The 21067-nt window shown below is 42.7% G+C and overlaps 1 long non-coding RNA gene across 1 annotated transcript in view; it reads right to left on the bottom strand.

Moving 5' to 3' along the window:
* Positions 1 to 18120: 18120 nt before the first annotated feature.
* The window catches only part of LOC140727323 (uncharacterized), a 114030-nt gene continuing 111083 nt past the window's right edge, over positions 18121 to 21067 (bottom strand). The window contains exons 4-5 of the long non-coding RNA XR_012098826.1: positions 19518 to 19620; positions 18121 to 18766 (exon numbers count right to left, since the gene is read on the bottom strand). This is a non-coding gene — a long non-coding RNA (uncharacterized lncRNA). The remainder of the gene's footprint in view (positions 18767 to 19517; positions 19621 to 21067) is intronic.

Here is a 21067-nt window from a genome sequence, read left to right as displayed (position 1 = left end):
ATAGGGAAAGAATGACTAATATAATCAGAAAGAATATACCTATGAGGAAATGGTGGGATGGAGATACATCTCTGCACTAGCCTGCAGGTCACCCTTGGGAAGGTGTAGCACCTACTTAAGCCCTCTGATCAGTGTCATATGAAACCATCAGAACAGGTGGTGGATGCTTATATGAGTTGCTGGTCCATATCACAAGCCTTTTTTATGTGACCACTGGCACCATGCAGATAATCTCTGCAGAGTATTATATTGGCTGGGTTCACCTGTCTTGTAAAGACGTTGTTCAAAGGAAGGCAATGGCAAACCACTTCTGTAGAAAAATTTGTTGAGAACAATCATGGTCATGGAAAGATCATGATTGTAACGTCATACAATATGGCACATGATACCTATTAACTAACATGGATTTCCATATCATATGCAGAACCTCTAAATAAAATAATGACATCAAGTTGCACCACAAAACATTATGTGCTGAGGAAGAAGATCTGTGTTGTTTAACTTTCTAAGATTGGTGCAGATGAGTGACGTTTTTCAGTACTGACAAATAGTCAGCTAATGCAGAAGGACATTACGAATAGTGTATATCAGTACTCAATAAGGAACAAATTTTGCACGTCAGTAGAAGCTCTTAGGTTTTATGCACTTGTAAATTACTTTGAATAATGTTACTCTACAATGCTCAATGCATCTAGTCTAGTTTTATTTGCAGTGATCTGGTTTACACTTACTGTTAGCTTCTCATTGTAGTCATTTCTAGTCTGTGATGACAGAAAGCATTGGTATAGTTTACACAGCAACTGCCCAGAGAAATAAAAATTTTGAGTGTATGGCTGGATGAAAACTTCACAGCCTCAAATCAATATTTCAGACCATACTATGTGGAGGGGATGCTTCCTGTGTGGTGGAGTCTAAGTCCAGTGGAGAGAGCCTCAGAATGGAGGGGCGTCCTTTTAGAAAGGAGATGAGGTGGAATTTCTTTAGCTAGAGAGTGGTGAACCTGTGGAATTTGTTGCCACAGGTGGCTGTGGAGGCCAAGTTATTTGGTATATTTAAGGCAGTGGTTGATAGATTCTTGATTAATCAGGGCATGAAGGGATACGAGGAAAAGACAGGAGATTGGGGCTAAGAGGAAAAATTGGATTAGCCATGTTGAAATGGTGGAGCAGATGTGATGGGCCAAATGTCTTAATTTTTCTCCTATATCTTATAGTCTTTTCCTTATCTGTTACTGCTCTTAAACTCTTTCCTTTCTTCATTTGAAGACTCAGGATAGAAGAGAATTCTAGAAATGTTTGCAACCTCTGAAATCTCAACTAATTTTTAAACTGTAATTTGTAATGGTTTCTTCAAATAAAAGAGTGCAATAGAGTTAAGCACAATCCTATCCCTACTCTCTATTTATCCATTGGGTACTGGAAACATGTTTAGGAATCCAAGTCAACCAATAATACAAGGGCTAAAGTTACACTGTACACACCATTCCCCATTGAGAGTGACACATATGGAAATAAAATCTAATACATTAAACTGAAAAGTAATATTTGCAGATAGATTATGTATGGACAGGAGGAGGAGTATAGGAAACTGATACAGGACTTTGTGATATGGTGCAACTCAAACTACCTGCGTCTCAATGTCACCAAGACCAAGGAGATGGTGGTGGACTTTAGGAGATCTAGGCCTCGTATGGAGCCAGTGATCATTAATGGAGAATGTGTGGAGCAGGTTAAGACCTACAAGTATCTGGGAGTACAGTTGGACGAGAAGCTAGACTGGACTGCCAACACAGATGCCTTGTGCAGGAAGGCACAGAGTCGACTGTACTTCCTTAGAAGGTTGGCGTCATTCAATGTCTGCAGTGAGATGCTGAAGATGTTCTATAGGTCAGTTGTTGAGAGCGCCCTCTTCTTTGTGGTGGCGTGTTGGGGAGGAAGCATTAAGAAGAAGGACGCCTCGCGTCTTAATAAGCTGATAAGGAAGGCGGGCTCTGTCGTGGGCAAAGTACTGGAGAGTTTAACATCGGTAGCTGAGCGAAGGGCGCTGAGTAGGCTACGGTCAATTATGGAAAACCCTGAACATCCTCTACATAGCACCATCCAGAGACAGAGAAGCAGTTTCAGCGACAGGTTACTGTCGATGCAATGCTCCTCAGACAGGATGAAGAGGTCAATACTCCCCAATGCCATTAGGCTTTACAATTCAACTGCCAGGACTTAAGAACTTTTTTTTAAAGCTATTATTAATGCTTTTTGAGTTAGTGATTTAGATGCATATCATATTATTACTGAGTTAAGTATTGTATGTAATGAGTTTTTGCTACAACAAGTGTATGGGACATTGGAAAAAATGTTGAATTTCCCCATGGGGATGAATAAAGTATCTATCTATCTATCTATCTATCTATCTATCTATCTATCTATCTATTGCCTTTAAAGAATGACAAATTACAACAACTTATATTGCATGCAGTTTATGATGTGCAAACATTGACAACTGATTGCAGCAATGGACTTTCACTATGTAACAAGTTCCTGCTTTTCGCAGATGATGTTCTAAACTATGGAAAAATAGATTTGGAATCGTAAAAAGTCAAAAATAGTGCAGCAATACCATTTTACTCTGCATTTGGTAAAAACATTCTCTTGAAAGCGGAATTGAAGAAATTGCTAGACAAATTAAGTGCCTTCTAGCATTCACTGCACAATATTTTGGTGGATAATTCTTTATTTAACAACACCAACCTCGTCTCACATTTAGACATTCAAACATTACTTAAAGCCATGTTTAAGTTTCAAAAGAATTAAAGACAAATCCGTCAGGTGTTCAGAGGTTATTATGCTATTCATTAAGAATGTGGTTGCTCTTCCTTGCATCTGCCCATATTCTTTGGTTCCTTTAACACTTGTGGATCTATTGATCTCTATTGTGAATGAATTCAATAAGAAAGTCTCTACAGATATCCTAGTTAGAAAACTCCACGCTGCATGAAGACATATCTCTTCATTACAATCCAAAATGGCCAAGCTCTTATGCTCAGTCTATGACCCTTCACTGTAAACACCTCAACTAGTGAAAGCATACTCGCTACATTCTTCCTTTTGAGCCAAGCAAGAATTTTTAAGTTTAAATGAGATTACCTTGCATTCCTCTAAACTCAAGTGAAATCAGTCCCAGTCTACCCATTTTCACCTCAAAGTGACTATGCCAGGAACTAGTCTATGAATCCTCCATTATTCTCCTTTCTGACAAGTACAACATATTTCAAGTAAGGAGATCAGAATTGTACACTGGTGATGTCTCACCAAGGCTCTACTTAGTTTCAGCGAGATATCTTTACTCTTATTCTCAAACCATCTCACATTAACAATCAACTTTCAGTTACTTCGGATTACTTACTCTTGTTGATTAAGATCAATTGATCTCAATGTGCTCGATAAAGAACTTTCAAGGTACATAGGAAAACTTTCTGGGACATTTTCTTAAGGCTTCATAACATCTCTGGCACTATTAATTTTGGTATTTTTATTTGTGTACAAGAATGTCACCAGGAAGGCCAGCACTTATTATCAATCCCTAACAATTCTTGAGGATGTTAGCTGAGCTAACTTCTTGAAGTTCTGCTTAATTCTGGTGCAGGTTCTTCCAAAGTGTTGTTGGGTGGAGAGCTGCAGGATGTAGAAACATCAGCTACATCATTCAGATACAACACATCATCTTTAATTATTTGTAATTTAGTATCTTTTTAGTTAACTGTTATAAGAAATAACCTTATGTGTTCTTACCTGCTTCTCTCCTGTGTCTCCTTGCTGAAGCCTCTCGAGAGAAAGTCCTCAAACTCCTTGGCTTTATAACAATGGTAGAGAGAGGAAGTTATCAATCGGAGGTTTCTGCTTGTGATAGTGAACACTTCTGCTGATGATGGTTCACAACACCTCGTGATCTCTTCATTTTGTGCTTGCAGTTCCATTCTGATTATCCTATTTATCACAGTCATAGGACCACAAACAAAATGAAACATGTTTGGGTATGAAGGTGGGGCTTTGTCTCACTGTTGTCACCACTTCTACCAACGTTATCTACTACAGTAATTTAGTAAGGATAAGGTCGAGCAGGTTTATCCTTCATGTAAGTTCACTCACTATCTTTCATAGACTCATTATGGCAACTTCATCCTTCAAAACACACCTGGTTTGGTCTTCAGTGGTACTTCCTATCCACACAGTGACAGGCATTGAAGTCCTCCATCTAGAGGATGTTTGGTGCCACTGCAGTTTTCAGTGCTTCTGATTATTGTTCAGCAAAACAGGAGTACTAATTAATTAGCTGAGGGAGAACAATATGTGGTAAACAAGAAGAGATTTCCTTGTTTATGTTTCACCTGATGTCACGAGATTTCAATGGATTCAGAAATGATGTTAAGGGCTTGAAGGGCTGCAATCAGCTGCCCATGTACCACTGTGCTATCTTCTCTGGTGGGTCTGTCATGTCAATAGATTGAGACATAAATAGGTTTTGTGATGGAGGAGTCTGGCATGCCGTCTCTAAAGTATGATTCACTGTGTACAACTAAGTCAGGTTCTTGCTTGACCATTCTGTGCTTCTGATTTAGACCTCAGTCTCCCAGATGATTGCGAGAAAGTTTTTGCAAAATTGACTAGTCCGGGAGGGATTTACCTGTGTCCTAAGCCATCTCATAGGTCAGTGCCAAGTCATTCATCCATTTTATTTTGTTCTTTAAATGTAGCAGTGTTAGGTTGCTTTGCCATTCCAGAGGCATTTAAGAGTCAATCATGTGGAATGAGTCTGAAATCATGTATATAGGCTGGACTGGGATCTCTTCTAAATGACATAGTGATTCAAATGGGATTTTACAACATTCTGGTACTTATTAATAAGAGTTTGCTGTTAGTGTTTCAAATATTCTCTCAGGATTTGATCTAGAGAGAATAATTATTAATACAATTCACTGGCAACATTCCCTCTAATTTTTTTTTAAAGCTGAGCAGGGAAGTTTTATGTGGCCTGAAAACCATCTGGCACTTTATATTACCATTATATAAAAGAAAACTTCCAGCTGTGCGACAACAATGGCTATGTGCGTGGGTGCATTTCAGTTACTGTGCGGCCGTGCACCTGTGCAGCTCAGAAGGAACAGCTTACAGGAGATGTCAGGAGAAATGCAAAGTGGCTGCTCTTTTCAATTCTATCCAATAACTCTTTAAAAAAAGCACTGCATAGGCCTACCTGGAGTTTCTTTTCCCATAAAAACTCATTTTCAAAATGAGGTCAACCATGCAGAATTTACAATTTAGTTATTTTTCTTTAAGAATGCTACTCATATATAAGGGGTGATTGATAAGTTCGTGGCCTAATGTAGAAGGAATCAATTTTAGAAAACCTAATAAATTTATTTTTCAACATAGTCCTCTCCTACATTTATACACTTAGTACAGAGGTCGTGGAGCATACAGAAACTTCTTTGTAGAAGTCAGCATCTTGGACCTCCAGAAGTGGTCCACGGCAGGGGTGATTGATAAGTTTGTAGCCTAAGGTAGAAGGAGATGAGTTATACAGCTGTCGTTACATGCACATGTAGTTCAACTCTTTGAGTGATTATGCAGGAAGTTTGGAGTTAATAACTCATCTCCTTTCTCCTTAGGCCACAAACTTATACATCACCCCTGCTGTGGACCACTTCTGGAGGTCCAAGACACCGACTTCTACAAAGAAGGGATCCGTATGCTCCACGACCGCTGGACTAAGTGTATAAATGTAGGAGGGGACTATGTTGAAAAATAAAGATGCTAGGTTTTCTAAAATTGACTCCTTCTACCTTAGGTCACGAACTTATCAATCACCCCTCGTAGTTTATTGACTAACCCCATTTAGAACATAGAAGAGTACAGCACAGGCCCTCTGACCCACAATGCCCATGCTAGAATGCCAAGTTAATTGCCTGCACTTAATCCCTATCACTTCCACCTTATGTGCCTATCTGCACTGCGACACTGCTAAGTGTAACACCATACTCTTTCTGTATTACCTTAGTGCATTATACTTAGAATGATCTGTCTGGATGGTATGCAAAACAAAGCTTTTCCCACTGTATCTCAGACATGTGACAGTAATAAACCAATTACCTGTTACCGTTCCCTGCATGTGCATGGATGGTCCTGTCTAAATACCTCTTAAATCTCATGATCATATCTCCTTCCCTCTTTCCCAGCAGCATGATCTAGGCCACTCTCAGTAAAAACTTGCCCTGCGCATTGCCAGTAAACTTCCCCTCTCTCATCCAAAAGCTTTTGTCTGTTCACTAACTTGCTCGATGGCACAACAGAGGCAGATGAGTAAAAACGCAAGAAGAAGTGGAAAGATAAACAATAAGTGCTGCAACTACACAAAAGGAAAAGATAAATTTGCCAAAATAATTAAGTTAAAACTAATTAAATCTGCAATTATAGTTATTAACAACAATAATTTAGGTATTCCCTGGACCACATTCTGTTCCCTAGTGAGGTCCTGCTGCTACATGAAATGTGCTCTTTTGCTTATAATCTGAAGTGACACAATTGTGGTATGTTAGTTAGTCGGTATATACAAGTATTTGTGCTTATGCATGCTGTGACTTTATCTGGTTGAAGAGTTTTACAGTACGTAGTAAGATGAAAGAACTGATTGTGGATTTCAGGAAGGGTAAGATGAGGGAACACGTATCAATCCTCAAAGAGGGATCAGAAGTGGAGAGAGAGAGCAGTTTCAAGTTCTTGGGTGTCAAGATCTCTGAGGCCCTAACCTGGTCCCAATATATCAATGCAGCTATAATGAAGGTAAGACAGAGACTGTACTTCATTAGGAGTTTGAAGAGATTTGGTATGTCAACAAAAACACTCGAAAACTTCTATAGATGTACCATGGAGTGCATTCTGACAGGCTGCATCACGGTCTGGTATGGAGGGGCTACTGCACAGGACCAGAAGAAGCTGCAGAGGGTTGTAAATTTAGTCAGCTCTATCTTGGGTACTAGCCTACAAAGTACCCAGGATATTTTCAAGAAGTGGTGTCTTAGAAAGGCAGCATCCATTATCGAGGATCTCCAGCACCAAGGGCATGCCCTTTTCTCACTGTTACCATCAAGTAGGAATGGAATTGAATTAAATTGCCTTTATTACTTACATCCTTCATATACACGAGGAGTAAAAATCTTTACGTTACGTCTCCGTCTAAATGTGCAATGTGCAATTTATAGTAATTTATAATAAATATTACGTGAAACATTATGTACAGAAGCCTGAAGGCACAAACTCAGCGATTCAGGGAAAGCTTCTTCCCCTCTGCCATCCGATACCTAAATGGACATTGAACCCATGAACACTACCTCATATACATGTTATTTCTGTTTTTGCACAATTTTTAATCTATTCAATATACATATACTGTAATTGATTGATTGATTTTTTATTATTATTATTTTTTCCCCTCTTCTATATTAGGTATTACATTGATTAGGCATTGCATTGATCTGCTGCTGCTAAGTTAACAAATTCACGACACATGCCAGTGATAATAAACCTGATTCTGATTCTGAAGCAGAGGCTTGCAGTGTGTAATTGTCACTGAAAGAGGATGCGGTGTTGATGTTACGTTGAAGGCCATGATAGAGAAATTGCAGAAGAGTGGGCTTTTGAGTGAGATTTGTGACAGCACAATAAATATTTTGCAATAGTGGTGACAGGTCCTGCAGCTAATGCTGCTGGATGTGGCCTTCCAGAGAGTCACCTCCCAACATTACCTGCTGCAGTGGTCTCCATCACTTCTTGGGAAACGGCATATTCTTCCTCTTTGGCTCCTCCATCAGGATATCAGTGTTCCCTCTCTTGTATCTTGAAGCAATATTACTCTCCCCACCATCACCTAATTGTACCGTAAAAAAAAATTACTGCATTTTAATTTTTAGACTGTTTTACCTCTAACCATATTCTTTTCCTGACCACTCTCCCAGATGAGCTAAATCCTTTTCACACTCTGTTCAATGTCGCCAATACTGAGCCCCCAAGAAGAGCCGCTGATGCTTCCTGCACCTTGCTCAACTCTGAGGCTGAAGTACAAATGTGTTTCCAAGGCTGCAGGACCAGACGGCATCCCAGGGACGGTACTCCAAGTGCACGTGGCACAACTGGCAGGTGTGTTTACAGACATTTTTAATCTCCCCCTCTCCCAGTGTAGAGTGCCCTCCTGCTTCAAAACATCCAGCATTGTTCTTGTACCTAAAAAGACCAAGCCAACATGTCTGAACGACTGGCATCCTGTCACACTCACCTCAATAATAAGCAAACTCTTTGAGAGGCTTGTCAAGGACTACATCTGCAGCATGCTGCCACCCACACTAGACCCCCTACAACTGGCCTAATGACAGATGACACAATAGCCACAGCTCTACACACCATCCTTACACATCTGGAGAAGAAGGATGCTTATGTGAGGAAGCTGTTCTTGGGCTATAGTTCAGCATTCAACACCATAATTCCCTCCAGGCTCAACAAGAAGCTCAGAGACCTTGGCCTTCACCTTGCAGCTGAATCCTGGACTTCCGGTCAGATGGCCAGCAGGTGGTAAGAGTGGACTCCCTCACTTCTGCCCCTCTGACCCTCAACACAAGCATCTCTCAGGACTGTGTCCTGAGACCCCTCCGTTACTCTCTGTATACCCATGACTGTGTCACCACCCACAGTTCCAATCTGCTAATTAAATTTGCTGATGACACTACATTGATTGGCCTTATGTCAAATAATAACAAGACAGTCAACAGAGAAGAAGTCATCACCCTGACATGGTGGGGTCAAGAAAACAAACTTGCCCTCCAATATCGCAAAAACAAAGGAGCTGGTTGTGGACTACAGGAGGAATGGAGACAGGGTAACCCCGATTGACATCAATGGATCTGGGATTGAGAGGATGAACAGCTTGAAGTTCCTCAGCATAAACATCACTGAGGGTCTCATGTGATCTGTGTATACTGGCTCTGTGGTGAAAAAAGCACAAAAGTGTCTCTTTCACCTCAGACAGTTGAAGAAGTTTGGCATGAGTCTGAAATCCTAAGGACTTTCTACAGGGGCACAATTGAGAGCATCCTGACTGGCTGCATCACTGCCTGGTATGGGAACTGTACTTCCCTCAATTGCAGGACCCTGCAGAGAGTGGTGCGGACAGCCCAGCACATCTCTGCATATGAACTTCCCACTATTCAGAATATTTACAGAGACAGGGCCTAAAGGATCATTGGGGACCCAAGCCAACCCACCCACAAACTGTTCCAACTGCTACCATCTGGGAAATGGTACCGCAGCATAAAAGCCAGGACCAACAGGCTTCTTCCACCCCGATGAAATTCACACTGAGACAATAGCATTTCTAAGCTATATTTACTGCTCTGTTGTATGTCTTACTGTACACACTATTTATTACAAGTTATTGTAATTTGCACATTCAAAGACATAACAAAGATTTTTGCTCTTCACTTGTCTGAAGGGTGTAAGAAATGAAGTCAATTCAATTCATTTATGATGTTCCCCCTGGAAAGTGGTGCCTCATATGCCCGGATGCTGTTCATTGACTTCAGCTTGGCATTGAATATGATCATCCCTCAGAGGCTGGTGGGTAAATTCTCCTCATTGGGTCTTAATACCTCTCTGTAACTGGACCCTGGGCTTCTTGACAGAAAGGCCACAGTCAGACTGTGCGGGCAGAAATCGCCAGCTCCATTGAGCTCAGGCACCGGTGCTTCCCAGGGCTGCGTGCTCAGTCTGTTGACAAATGACTGCATTGCTAGATCCGGTTCAAACCGCATCATCGAGGTCACTATGGACACAACAGAGGCTGGCCTAATCAACAACGACGATGATGAGAACACATACAGAGAGGAGGTAGAGCAGCTGGTAGAATGGTGTAAGCACAACAACTTGAGTCTTAATGTGGACAAGACTAAAGAGCTGATGGTGGACTTTAGGAAGGTGCAGGCTGACTACTCCTCACTGCACAAACACAACTCCTCCATGCAGAGAGTTTGGAGCACCAAGTTTCTGGGAGTGTACATAATGGATGATCCCACCTGGTCCATCAAAATCACCTCTTTGGTCAAGAAGGCACAGCAGTGTTTCCACTCCCTGAGGATACTAAGGTCAGTGAGGCTCTCCCCACCCACTCTGACCATTTTTTACAAGAGCACCATCATGTGTGTCCTGACCAGCTGTTTCACTATCTGGTACAGGATTTTCAAGACATCTGACTGTGAATCCCTACAAAAGATTGCAAGGACTGCTGAGAGGACCAGTGGGGTCTCTCTTCCACCCTCTAGAGATATTTATCAGGAGCACTGCATACACAGAGCTCTCAGCGTTGTCAATGACCTTTCCCATCTGTCCAACAATCTCATTGACCCCGACCATCAGGCAGGAGGTACCACAGTATTAGGACAAGAACTGTTAGGATGGGAGACAGCTTCTTTCCCCAGGCTATAAGACTACTGAACTCCCTGCCACCTCGTATGAATCTCATCATACGGTCTTATCACGTATGAAGCGTTAGTAACACTATACACATTTTGACGTGTCATAAATGCACCTCATTATATATTGTTATTTATGGTAATATTACTTTATGAGTTGTGTGTGTGAGTTATATGTACTGTGTTGTGCACCTTGGTGTGGATAAATGTAATTAAATTTGGTGGCATACGTGTGTACAATTGAATGACAATAAACTGAACTTGAATTTGAACGTTATCAAATTAATTAAATTTATCGCTCTCTCCAGAGAATCTGCTTGCTCTTTTAGCACCTATGAGTTCCAGTTTTTTCACTTGTGAATATGAACAAGATACAGGGAAGAAAAATCAGTTTTCATGAAAGTATTACCAAAGATTTCACACAGGCTATGCACCAGAGGAACAAAACGTATTCCTGTGACCCGTTGCATGAAGATCTTTAGCAATGCTCAGCTGACCACGTTGGCTTTGCATTAATCATTGTGTTTGAGCACCGGCACTTCCCAGGGCTGCATGCTCAGCCTGGTGCTGTTCACACTGCTGACAAATGACTGCATTGCAAGATCCAGTTCAAACCGAATCATCAAGTTGACTGCAAAAATATAAAAGTAGGGATGTTGTGTTATCACTTTATAACACATTGGCTGGGCCATACCTGGACTTTGGTGTGCAGTTCAGAACACAGCGCTATGGAAAGATGGTGATTGCACTGGAGAAGGTGCAGAGGAGATCCTCCAGGATGTTGTCTGGTTTGGATCATCTCAGCTGTAAGGAGAGATTAGATAGGTTAGATTTGTTTTCTCTCGAGCGGAGATGGCTGAAAGGTAATATTATTAGGGGAAATGAGAAGGTAGATGGGAAGAATCTTTTTTCCCTTGGTGGGGGTGTCTAAAACATGAGGATATTGGTACAAGGTAAGAGGTAGAAGTCTTAAAGTGATGTTGCCCCACTCAAACTTGTTGGAATCTGGAACACACAGCCTAAGTATATTGTGAAGACAGATGCTCCGGTTTTCTCCCACATTCTTCCACAGCAGCCAGAAGTGAGGCCTCCGCCACCGACCTCGGAAATCGAGCCCGGGGCTCGGCTGGAGCGGAGGCCTCCGCCACCGACCTCGGAAATCCAGCCCGGGGCTCAGCTGGAGCGGAGGCCTCCGCAACCGACCTCGGAAATCGAGCCCGGGGCTCGGCTGGAGCGGAGGCCTCCGCCACCGACCTCGGAAATCGAGCCCGGGGCTCGGCTGGAGCGGAGGCCTCCGCCACCGACCTCGGAAATCCAGCCCGGGGCTCAGCTGGAGCGGAGGCCTCCGCAACCGACCTCGGAAATCGAGCCCGGGGCTCGGCTGGAGCGGAGGCCTCCGCCACCGACCTCGGAAATCGAGCCCGGGGCTCAGCTGGAGCGGAGGCCTCCGCCACCGACCTCGGAAATCCAGCCCGGGGCTCGGCTGGAGCGGAGGCCTCCGCCACCGACCTCGGAAATCCAGCCCGGGGCTCGGCTGGAGCGGAGGCCTCCGCCACCGACCTCGGAAATCCAGCCCGGGGCTCAGCTGGAGCGGAGGCCTCCGCCACCGACCTCGGAAATCGAGCCCGGGGCTCAGCTGGAGCAGAGGCCTCCGCAACCGTGACTCAGTTCACGGACTTGTTTCAGCTGGCAGCCTGGCCCTCCGGGATTAAGTGTTGGCTTCAGGGCCCGACCCGATCGACAGCCCGGGCCCCTGGCAGTTGGAATTGGCAGCGGAGCCTCCCCCTTCACTCGGCCCGACCTGGAGCGCCCAACGATGTGACCCGCTGATCAATCCCCGCACATCCAACAACCTCTAAGAGCTGCCATCAACACACTGCATCAATGGAAACCTGGAAAGATGCACTATTTACCGAGGAAGCGTGGGAAAAGAGCTGGGCTGCTGGTCAGATTGAAGCGGAGGGGCTTTAGGAACCCTCTGCCCACCATCCTACTAGCTAATGTGCAAGCCATAGAGAACAAGGTGGATGATCTTAAAGGGAGACACACCTACTGCAGGGAGATGCAGAACTGCTGTGTATTCTGTTTCACAGAGACCTAGCTCTCCCCTGCCACCCCCGACTGTGCCATCCGACCAGAGGAATTTTCGATCCATTGGATGGACCGCACAGCGTCTTCGGACAAGATGAAGGGAGGTGGAGTCTGCCTACTGATCAACACTGCATGGTGCTCGTCAGTGGCACTGACAAGCTCCTGCAGTCCGGACCTGGAACATCTGTCAGTGAAGTGTCGTCCCTATTATCTGTCATGGGAATTCACTTCGGTCATACTGACAGCGGTCTACATTCCCCCCCAGGCGGACATGGAGTGTGCTGTGAATACACTGTCTGCCAACATCAGTGAACTTGAGACCAGGTATCCAGAGGCTTTGCTCATTACAGCCGGGGACTTTAACCAGGCCAACCTCAGAAAAGCACTGCCAAAGTTATACCAACATGTCTCCTGCTCCACTAGAGGCCCAAATATACTTGACCATTGCTACACAGCAGTCAAAGATGCCTACCGTTCCGTCCAATAGCCTCACTTTGGAAAATCGGACCATCAGGTCGTACTCCTCCTCCCGGCTTACAAACAGAAACTGAAGCGGGAGATCACAGTGTCAAAAGTGGTGTCACATTGGACAGAGGAAATGGATGAGGTCCTCCGTGACTGCTTTGAATCAGTGGACTGGTTAGTATTCAAGGACTCGACAGCTAACCTCGATGAGTATGCCTCAGCTGTCACGGACTTTATCTGGAAATGCACAGAGGACTGTGTGTCTCGCAAGACGATCTGGGTATTCCCTAACCAGAAAACTTGGATGAATTATGAGGTCCAGTCCCTTTTGAAGGCTAGAGCTGTGGCTTTTAGGTCCGGGGATACCAGTCGCTACATGGAATCCAGATGTGAACTCTGGAAAGCTATTAAGGGCTCCAAGAGGCAATATCGAGCCAAGTTGGAAGCCCAGGCTAACCAGAGGGATGCCAGTAGAGTATGGCAGGGTCTAAATGAGATCAGTGGGCGCAAAGAAAAGGCTGGGAAGATCAATAACTGTAGCACTTCTCTTCCTGACGAACTTAACATATTCTACACAAGATTTGAACAGAAGAGGAGTGTCCCGCCCCCCGGATGAACCAGACCTGGTGGCATCGAGATTCATCATCACCAAGGAAGACGTTAGAACAGCCTTCCTGAAGATAAACCCAAGGAAGGTGATGGGCCCAGATGGCATCCTGGCACAGGTTCTCCGGGCCTGTGCAAGCGAGCTAGCTGGAGTGTTTGCTGACATCTTCAACTGCTCCCTGCTTTAGTCTAAGTTCCCCTCGTGTTTTAAGAAGGCAACGATAATCCCAGTGCCAAAGAAAAGCAAGGTGGCATGCCTGAATGACTACCGACCTGTGGCTCTGACATCAATTGCTATGAAGTGCTTCAAGCGATAGGTTACGGCACACATCAACCATAACCTACTGGTCAACCTCAACGCTTTGCAATTTGCCTACCGGAGCAACAGGTCAATGGTAGATGCCATCGCTCTGGCACTACATTCCTCCTTAGAACACCTGGAGAATAAAGACGCATATGTAAGGCTCCTTTTCATTGACTACAGCTCTGCCTTTAATACCATCATTCCAAATAACCTGATTCCTAAGCTCCAGAACCTGGGTCTTAGCACTCAGATCTGCAGCTGGATCTTCAACTTCCTCACAGACAGGACCCAGGCTGTAAAAATAGGGGACAAGTTCTCCTCTACAATCACTCTGAGCACTGGTGCCCCACAAGGCTGTGTACTCAGCCCCCTGCTGTACTCACTGTACACCCATGATTGTGTAGCCAAGTTTCCATCGAACTCAATATATAAGTTTGTGGATGACACCAGAATTGTAGGCCGTATCTTGAGCAATGATGAGTCTGAGTACAGAGAAGAAATTAAGAACATGGTGGCATAGTGCGAAGACAATAACCTATCCCTCAATGTTAGCAAGACGAAGGAATTGGTTGTTGACTTCAGAAGGAGTAGCGGACAGCACAACCCCATCTACATCGGTGGTGTGCAGGTGGAACAGGTCAAAAGCTTTAAGTTCCTCGGGGTGAATATCACAAATGACCTGACTAGGTCTAACCAAGCAGAGTCCACTGCCAAGAAGGCCCACCAGCACCTTTACTTCCTGAGAAAGCTGAAGAAGTTTGGCCTGTTCCCTAAAACCCTCACTAATTTTTATAGGTGCACCGTAGAAAGCATTTTTCTAGGGTGCATCACAACCTGGTATGGAAGTTGTCCTGTCCAAGACCGGATGAAACTGCAGAAGATCGTGAACATAGCCCTGCACATCACACAAACCAATCTAATATCCTTGGACTCACTTTACTCCGCACGCTGTCGGAGCAGTGCTGCCAGGATAATTAAGGTTATGACCCACCCAACCAACACACTTTTTGTCCCCCTTCCCTCTGGGAGAAGGTTCAGGAGCATGAAGATTCGTACGGCCAGATTTGGGAACAGCTTCTTTCCAACTGTGATAAGACTGCTGAACGGATCCTGACCCAGATCTGGGCCATATCTTCCAAATATCTGACCCTGACTTGCACTACCTTACTTTCACTTTTCTATTTTCTAATTATGATTTATAATTTAAAGTTTTATTATATTTACTTCGATTTGTACTTCAGGGAGTGTGAAGCGCAGAATCAAATATCGCTGTGATGACTGAACGCTCTGGTATCAATTGTTTGGTGACAATAAAGTAAAGTGAAGTATTTCAAAGACTTACCGGTGAATAGGTTAATTGAAAACATGGGTGTAATTGAGAGGCGTGGGTTTGTTGAGCTGGTAGGGCCTGTTACTGTGCTGAATATTGAAGTAAAATAATGTGGCTTGCTGTCAAATCATTGAATTAAATTGACTTTATTACTTACATCCTTCATATACAAGAGGAGTAAAAACCTTTACATTTATATTGAAGTAAATCTTTACGTTACATCTCCATCTAAATATGCAATGTGCAATTTATTGTAATTTATAATTAGTATGTACAACAGGACAGTCAGTATAACATAGAAGTAACAATTGTGTCAGCATGAATTAAGCAATCTGATGGCCTGGTGGAAGAAGCTGTCCTGGAGCCTGTTAGTCCTGGCTTTTATGCTGTGGTACCGTTTCCCAGATGGTAACAACTAGAATAGTTTGTGGTTGGGGTGACTTGGGTCCCCAGTGATCCTTGGGGCACTTTTTGCACACCTGTCTGTAAATGTCCTGAATAGTGGGAAGTTCACGTCTACAGATGTGCTGGGCTGTCCGCACCACTCTCTGCAGAGTCCTGCGATTGAAGGAAGTTTACAGTTCCCGTACCAGGCAGTGATGCAGCCAGTCAGGATGCTCTCTATTGCGCCCCTGTAGAAAGTTCTTAGGATTTGGGGGCCCATACCAAACTTCTTCAACAGTCTGAGGTGAAGGAGGCACTGTTATGCCTTTTTCACCACCCAGGCAGTATGTACAGACCACGTCAGATCCTCAGAGATGTTTATGTCGACAAACTTCAAGCTGTTCACCCTCTCAATCCCAGATCTATTGATGTCAATAGTGGTTAGCCTGTCCCTATTCCTCCTGTAGTCCACAACCAGCTCCTGTGTTTTTGCGACATTGAGGGAGAGTTTGTTTTCTTGACACCACTGTGTCAGGGTGATGACTTCTTCTTTGTAGGCTGTCTCATTATTATTTGAGATTAGGCAAATCAGTGTACTGTCATCAGCAAATGTAATTAGCAGATTGGAGCTGTGGGTGGTGACACAGTCATGTGTAAACAGAGTAAAGGAGGGAGCTTAGGACACAGCTCTGAGGGGCACGTGTTGAGGGTTAGAGGTACAGAGGTGAGGGAGCCTCCTATTACCACCTATCAGTGGTCTGACAGGAAGTCCAGGATCCAGCTACAAAAGCCAGGGTGAAGGCCAAGGTCTCTGAGCTTCTTGTCAAGCCTGGAGGGAATTACGGTGTTGAATGCTGAACAATAGTCCAAGAACAGCATTCTCACATAAGCATCCTTCTTCTCCGGATGTGTAAGGACATTGTGTAGAGCTGTGGCTATCACATCATCTGTTATTCTGTCGATCATGGTGCTTTTTCTACTAGTTCAACCTGTCATAATTAACATGATAACCCAGATATGATAACAAATGAGATTTTCCAATCTCTGCATATCATGCTACTGACACTTCATTTTCAACTCTGCAGTGTTAGATCTTTGATGTGAAAATGTGATAAGGTAAAAAACACATTCATCTTCAGCTTTACTTTGGGTGAATTTCTGCAAGATCAATGCATATCATATTATCTTTGCCCTATGTAAGGCAATGATCTCTACAAATCCCGGATTCCCAAGTCAATTTGACTATAGGCAAAGTAACTATCTGAATATTCTAAAACTAGTAACTGTTGCTACTTGCAGTAAATACTAAGTCTGTTTAACCAACAACCAAAAATCTTCATCTGAACAAAACACTACAGCAGTACGACCAAAGGGAATTTATGATATTTACATTTTACAATCCAAACAATGTTGCAGCTGTTCTTGTCACTGATCTACTGCCTGAATATTTCAAATCAAGCTGGCATTTTTTTGGCAGTCGGGAGGACACGATCGAGATTTCTACGACAGGCTTGCATTCCCTGGAGCAATAAGGCTTGGCTAGAATTCAATTCTCTTTTCTTTGGTGGACGTTCAGCATTCATTCAGTAGCAAGACTGCATTATCACTGGTACATTAATGGGATTGTCCTCAATGCCTTGGAAACATTATTGGGTCACAGGCAAATTTTCCAGGATTATTTGGTCATTAATGTTTAGGTTTATAATGCCAGATAGGTATTTAGGATCTGCATTAGAAAAGATGGAAGGAGGTCAGTGGCATGGTGACATATGGTAGGCGGGCAGAATGGGGTCACCAGAGAAGGAAGAACTAAGGTTGCTGGACTCTGATCAAAATACTGTTGGTTGAGTTGAAAATGTGGAATGAGAAGGAAGTTGGGTTGTGGTAAGGTCAAGTCACTGAGAAGGTTGTGGACTGAGTGGATTTGGAATTGGTACTGATATTGGTTTATCATTGTCACCTATACTGAGATCCAGTGACGATAATAATACGTCTTGCATATTACTCATACAGATCAATTCACTACAGTGCATTGAGGTAGAGCAACATAAAACAATGGCAATGCATAATAAAGTGTAACAGCTACAGAGAAAGTTCAATGAGAGTTATACAACAGGTCCTGAAGAAGGGCCTCGGCCCAAAATGTCTGCTGCTCATTCCTCTCCATTGATGCCACCTGACTTGCTGAGTTCCTCCAGCATTTTGTGCGTGCTGCTCAAGATCTCCCGCATCTGCGGAATTTCTTGAGATGCCTTTTTAGGTTGATTACCATAGAAGTTCTAAAACAGTTTTCAGCCTGAAAGCTAACTCTGCTATCCTTTTCATAAATGGTGCTGGACCTGCTGATTGGTTCTAGCAATCTCACTCTTTCTTTTAAATTCAATATAACTGTAAGTAGCTTAATAATTGATTTAATAAGTTGTTTGAATTAATTGGCATTGTATTAAAAGAAAACAATAATGATATTCAACAGTGCATAACAATAAAGTTCATTTATCAGTCTAAGCCAGAAACTTGTTAAAATTTGACAATGTAATGTATTGGCTGGTCCTTTGCAGTCCAAGCATCCTCTTTACATTTGTAAGTAGAAAAATTGCAAAAGCTGATCAATGGCACCATAAAGGTTGACATGGATTCCAAATTACTACATACTCAAAAAATAGTCTTCAAGTGCAAAATTAGATAAACACATGAGCTTTATACATAATGAGGACAGAGACTGGGGATGGTAAATAAAAGCTAGCACAATAACTTGGCTCCCTAAAGGCATGAAACAGAAAGAATTGGCATATTTAATTGATCTCTTTATTGTTATGTGATCTTTATTGTTATATGTACACATATTTGTGTACACCAAAATATTTATTGCAATTAAACCAGAAATCCTTGATGAACCAAGAGATCCACAATCAGCTGAGGACTTGATTGGTAGCTTTCAGGTCTAGCGACACAGGAAAGTACAAGAGGTCTAGGTATGATCTCTGGAAATCCATCGTATATGCGAAGTGGCAATTCTGGACCAAACTTGAATCATTGATGGATGCTCAACAGTTTGGCAAGGATTTAATGGCAACATCTTCTGTAAAGAAAAACAAAGCAACATACGTTACAGAAAGGATTTGCTCCCAGATGAGCTCAATGCCTTTTATGTTCGTTTTGACTGACAGAACATACAGGAACCTTCATGAACTCCCAAAGCCTCTGCAGACCCTGTAATTTCAGTTTCTGAGGCTGCTGTGAGAACACCCTTCAGGAGAGTGAACACACTCAAAGCATCTGGCATAGACAGAGTACCTGGCCAAGTACTGAAGACCTGTGCTAGTCAACAGGCTAGGGTGTTTACTGACACCTTTAACCTCTTGCATCGGCAGTCAAGCAGGCTTCAATCATACTGATGCCCAAGAAGAATGTGGTAACCTGCCTCAATGATAATCATAGCCATCCACTGTGATAAGGTGCTTTGAAAGGTTAATCATGAAGTATATCAGCTTCTCGCTGAGGAATGACTTGGATCCGCTCCAATTTGCCTATGATCACAACAGGCCAAAAGCAGATACAATTTCATTGGCTCGGTACTCATCTCTGGAACACCTGGACAGGGAAGATACATACATAAGTATGTTTTTTTTATTGACTACAGCCAGCATTCAACACTATAATCCCCTTGAAACTAATCAATAAGCTCCCAGACTTAGGGCTCGATACCTCCTTCTGCAACTGGATGGTCGATTTCTTCACTTGCAGACCTCAATCAGTGCAGACTGGCAACAACATCTCCTTCACAATCACATCAGAACAAGGCTGTGTGTTTAGTCACCTGCTTCACTCACATTATACTTATGACTGTGAGGTTAATCACAACTCCAATGCCACATTTAAGTTTGCCGATGAGTCCATTATTGTTGGCCGAATCAAAGGGAGTGACGAATCAACCTATAGGAGGGAGATGGAAAATCGGGTTGAATGGTACCTCAACATTAACCTTTCACCTCAATGTCAGCAAAACCAAACAGCTGGTTATTAACTGGAGGAGGAGAAAACCAGAGTTCTATGAGCCAGTCCTCGTTAGGAGATCAGAGGTGAAGGAGAGGGTCAGTAGTTTTAAATTCTTTGTCATTATCATATCAGAGGATCTCTCCTAGGGCCAACAAATAAGCACAATCATAGAAAAGGCATGACAGCACCTCTACTTTCTTAGAAGTTTGCGCGTATTCAGCGTGTCATCTAAAACTTCGACAATCGTCTATTAATACACAGTAGAGAATATCCTAACAGTTGCATCACAGCCTGGTATGGAAAAGCCTACAAGAAGTGATAGATTCAGCCCAATCCTCCCCAGGAAAGGACCTACCCACCATTGAGCACATGTACAAACAGTGCTTCCATAAGAGAGCAGCATCCATCATTAAGGACTTCATCCATCCAGGCCATGCTCCCTTCGCACTGTTGTGATTGGGAAGGAGGTACAGGATCCTCAAATCCCACACCACCATGTTCAAGAAAATCACCAGCAGGCTCTTGAACCAGAGGGGATAACTTCACCCACCCCGACACTGAACTAATTCCACAACCTACGACCCTCTTTTAAGGACTTGAGCTATCAGTACTATTTATTTATTTGTTTGTTTGTTTATTTATTATTTGTTTCTTTTGTATTTGCACCATTTGTCTTTTTTTACACATTGCTTACTTGCCAGTCTTTGTTTGTGTGCAGTTTCTCATTGATTCTACTGCATTTTTTGTTCTACTGAGAATGCCTGAAAGAAAATGAATCTCAGGGTTGTATATGGTGACATACACAATGAATTTATGTAAATACATAATAAATTTACTTTGAAATTTGAGTTACGTTTGTGTGGCACATCTTAAAATATGTTGTATTCTCTACAAATTAAAGACATTTTCTTTTAAAGGATGAATGTAAGTAGAATGTAGGGACAAAACTAAGGGAGAACTCATTTGATGAGTAGATTCATTCGAATGCTTAAAGATTAATCGTCAACATTTTACATTTCTATATCTAAGCAGCAGATAAATCATTAGTTAATTCACTCTATGTTCCATTAGAAATTGCATGTTATGCTGATTGTAACTTCTCTGTACTCATCCTCTCTTATTAAGATATTAATTCCATTCTTTCTCTGCTGATTAAGTCAAAATTTGTCAATATTTACATTCACATTCATATTTCCAAAGTCTGAAGCACTAAAAGAAGAAAGAACACAAATATATCCACAACCTTTCATATTCCCAGAGCTAATAAATGATTTTGAAGTGTACTTCTTGTTGACACTTTATAAATAGCATTAAAATTAATTATTAATGAAGGGCCATTTTTTATTAACAGCTCACAGAAACTCCACAAAATTTTGCTGTTTAC

Source organism: Hemitrygon akajei, chromosome 5 (assembly GCF_048418815.1).
Source record: "Hemitrygon akajei chromosome 5, sHemAka1.3, whole genome shotgun sequence".
In the NCBI taxonomy this organism is placed as follows: domain Eukaryota; kingdom Metazoa; phylum Chordata; class Chondrichthyes; order Myliobatiformes; family Dasyatidae; genus Hemitrygon; species Hemitrygon akajei.
Note: the sequence above shows the minus strand (reverse complement) of the source record. Positions and strands in the feature narration are given on the sequence as shown.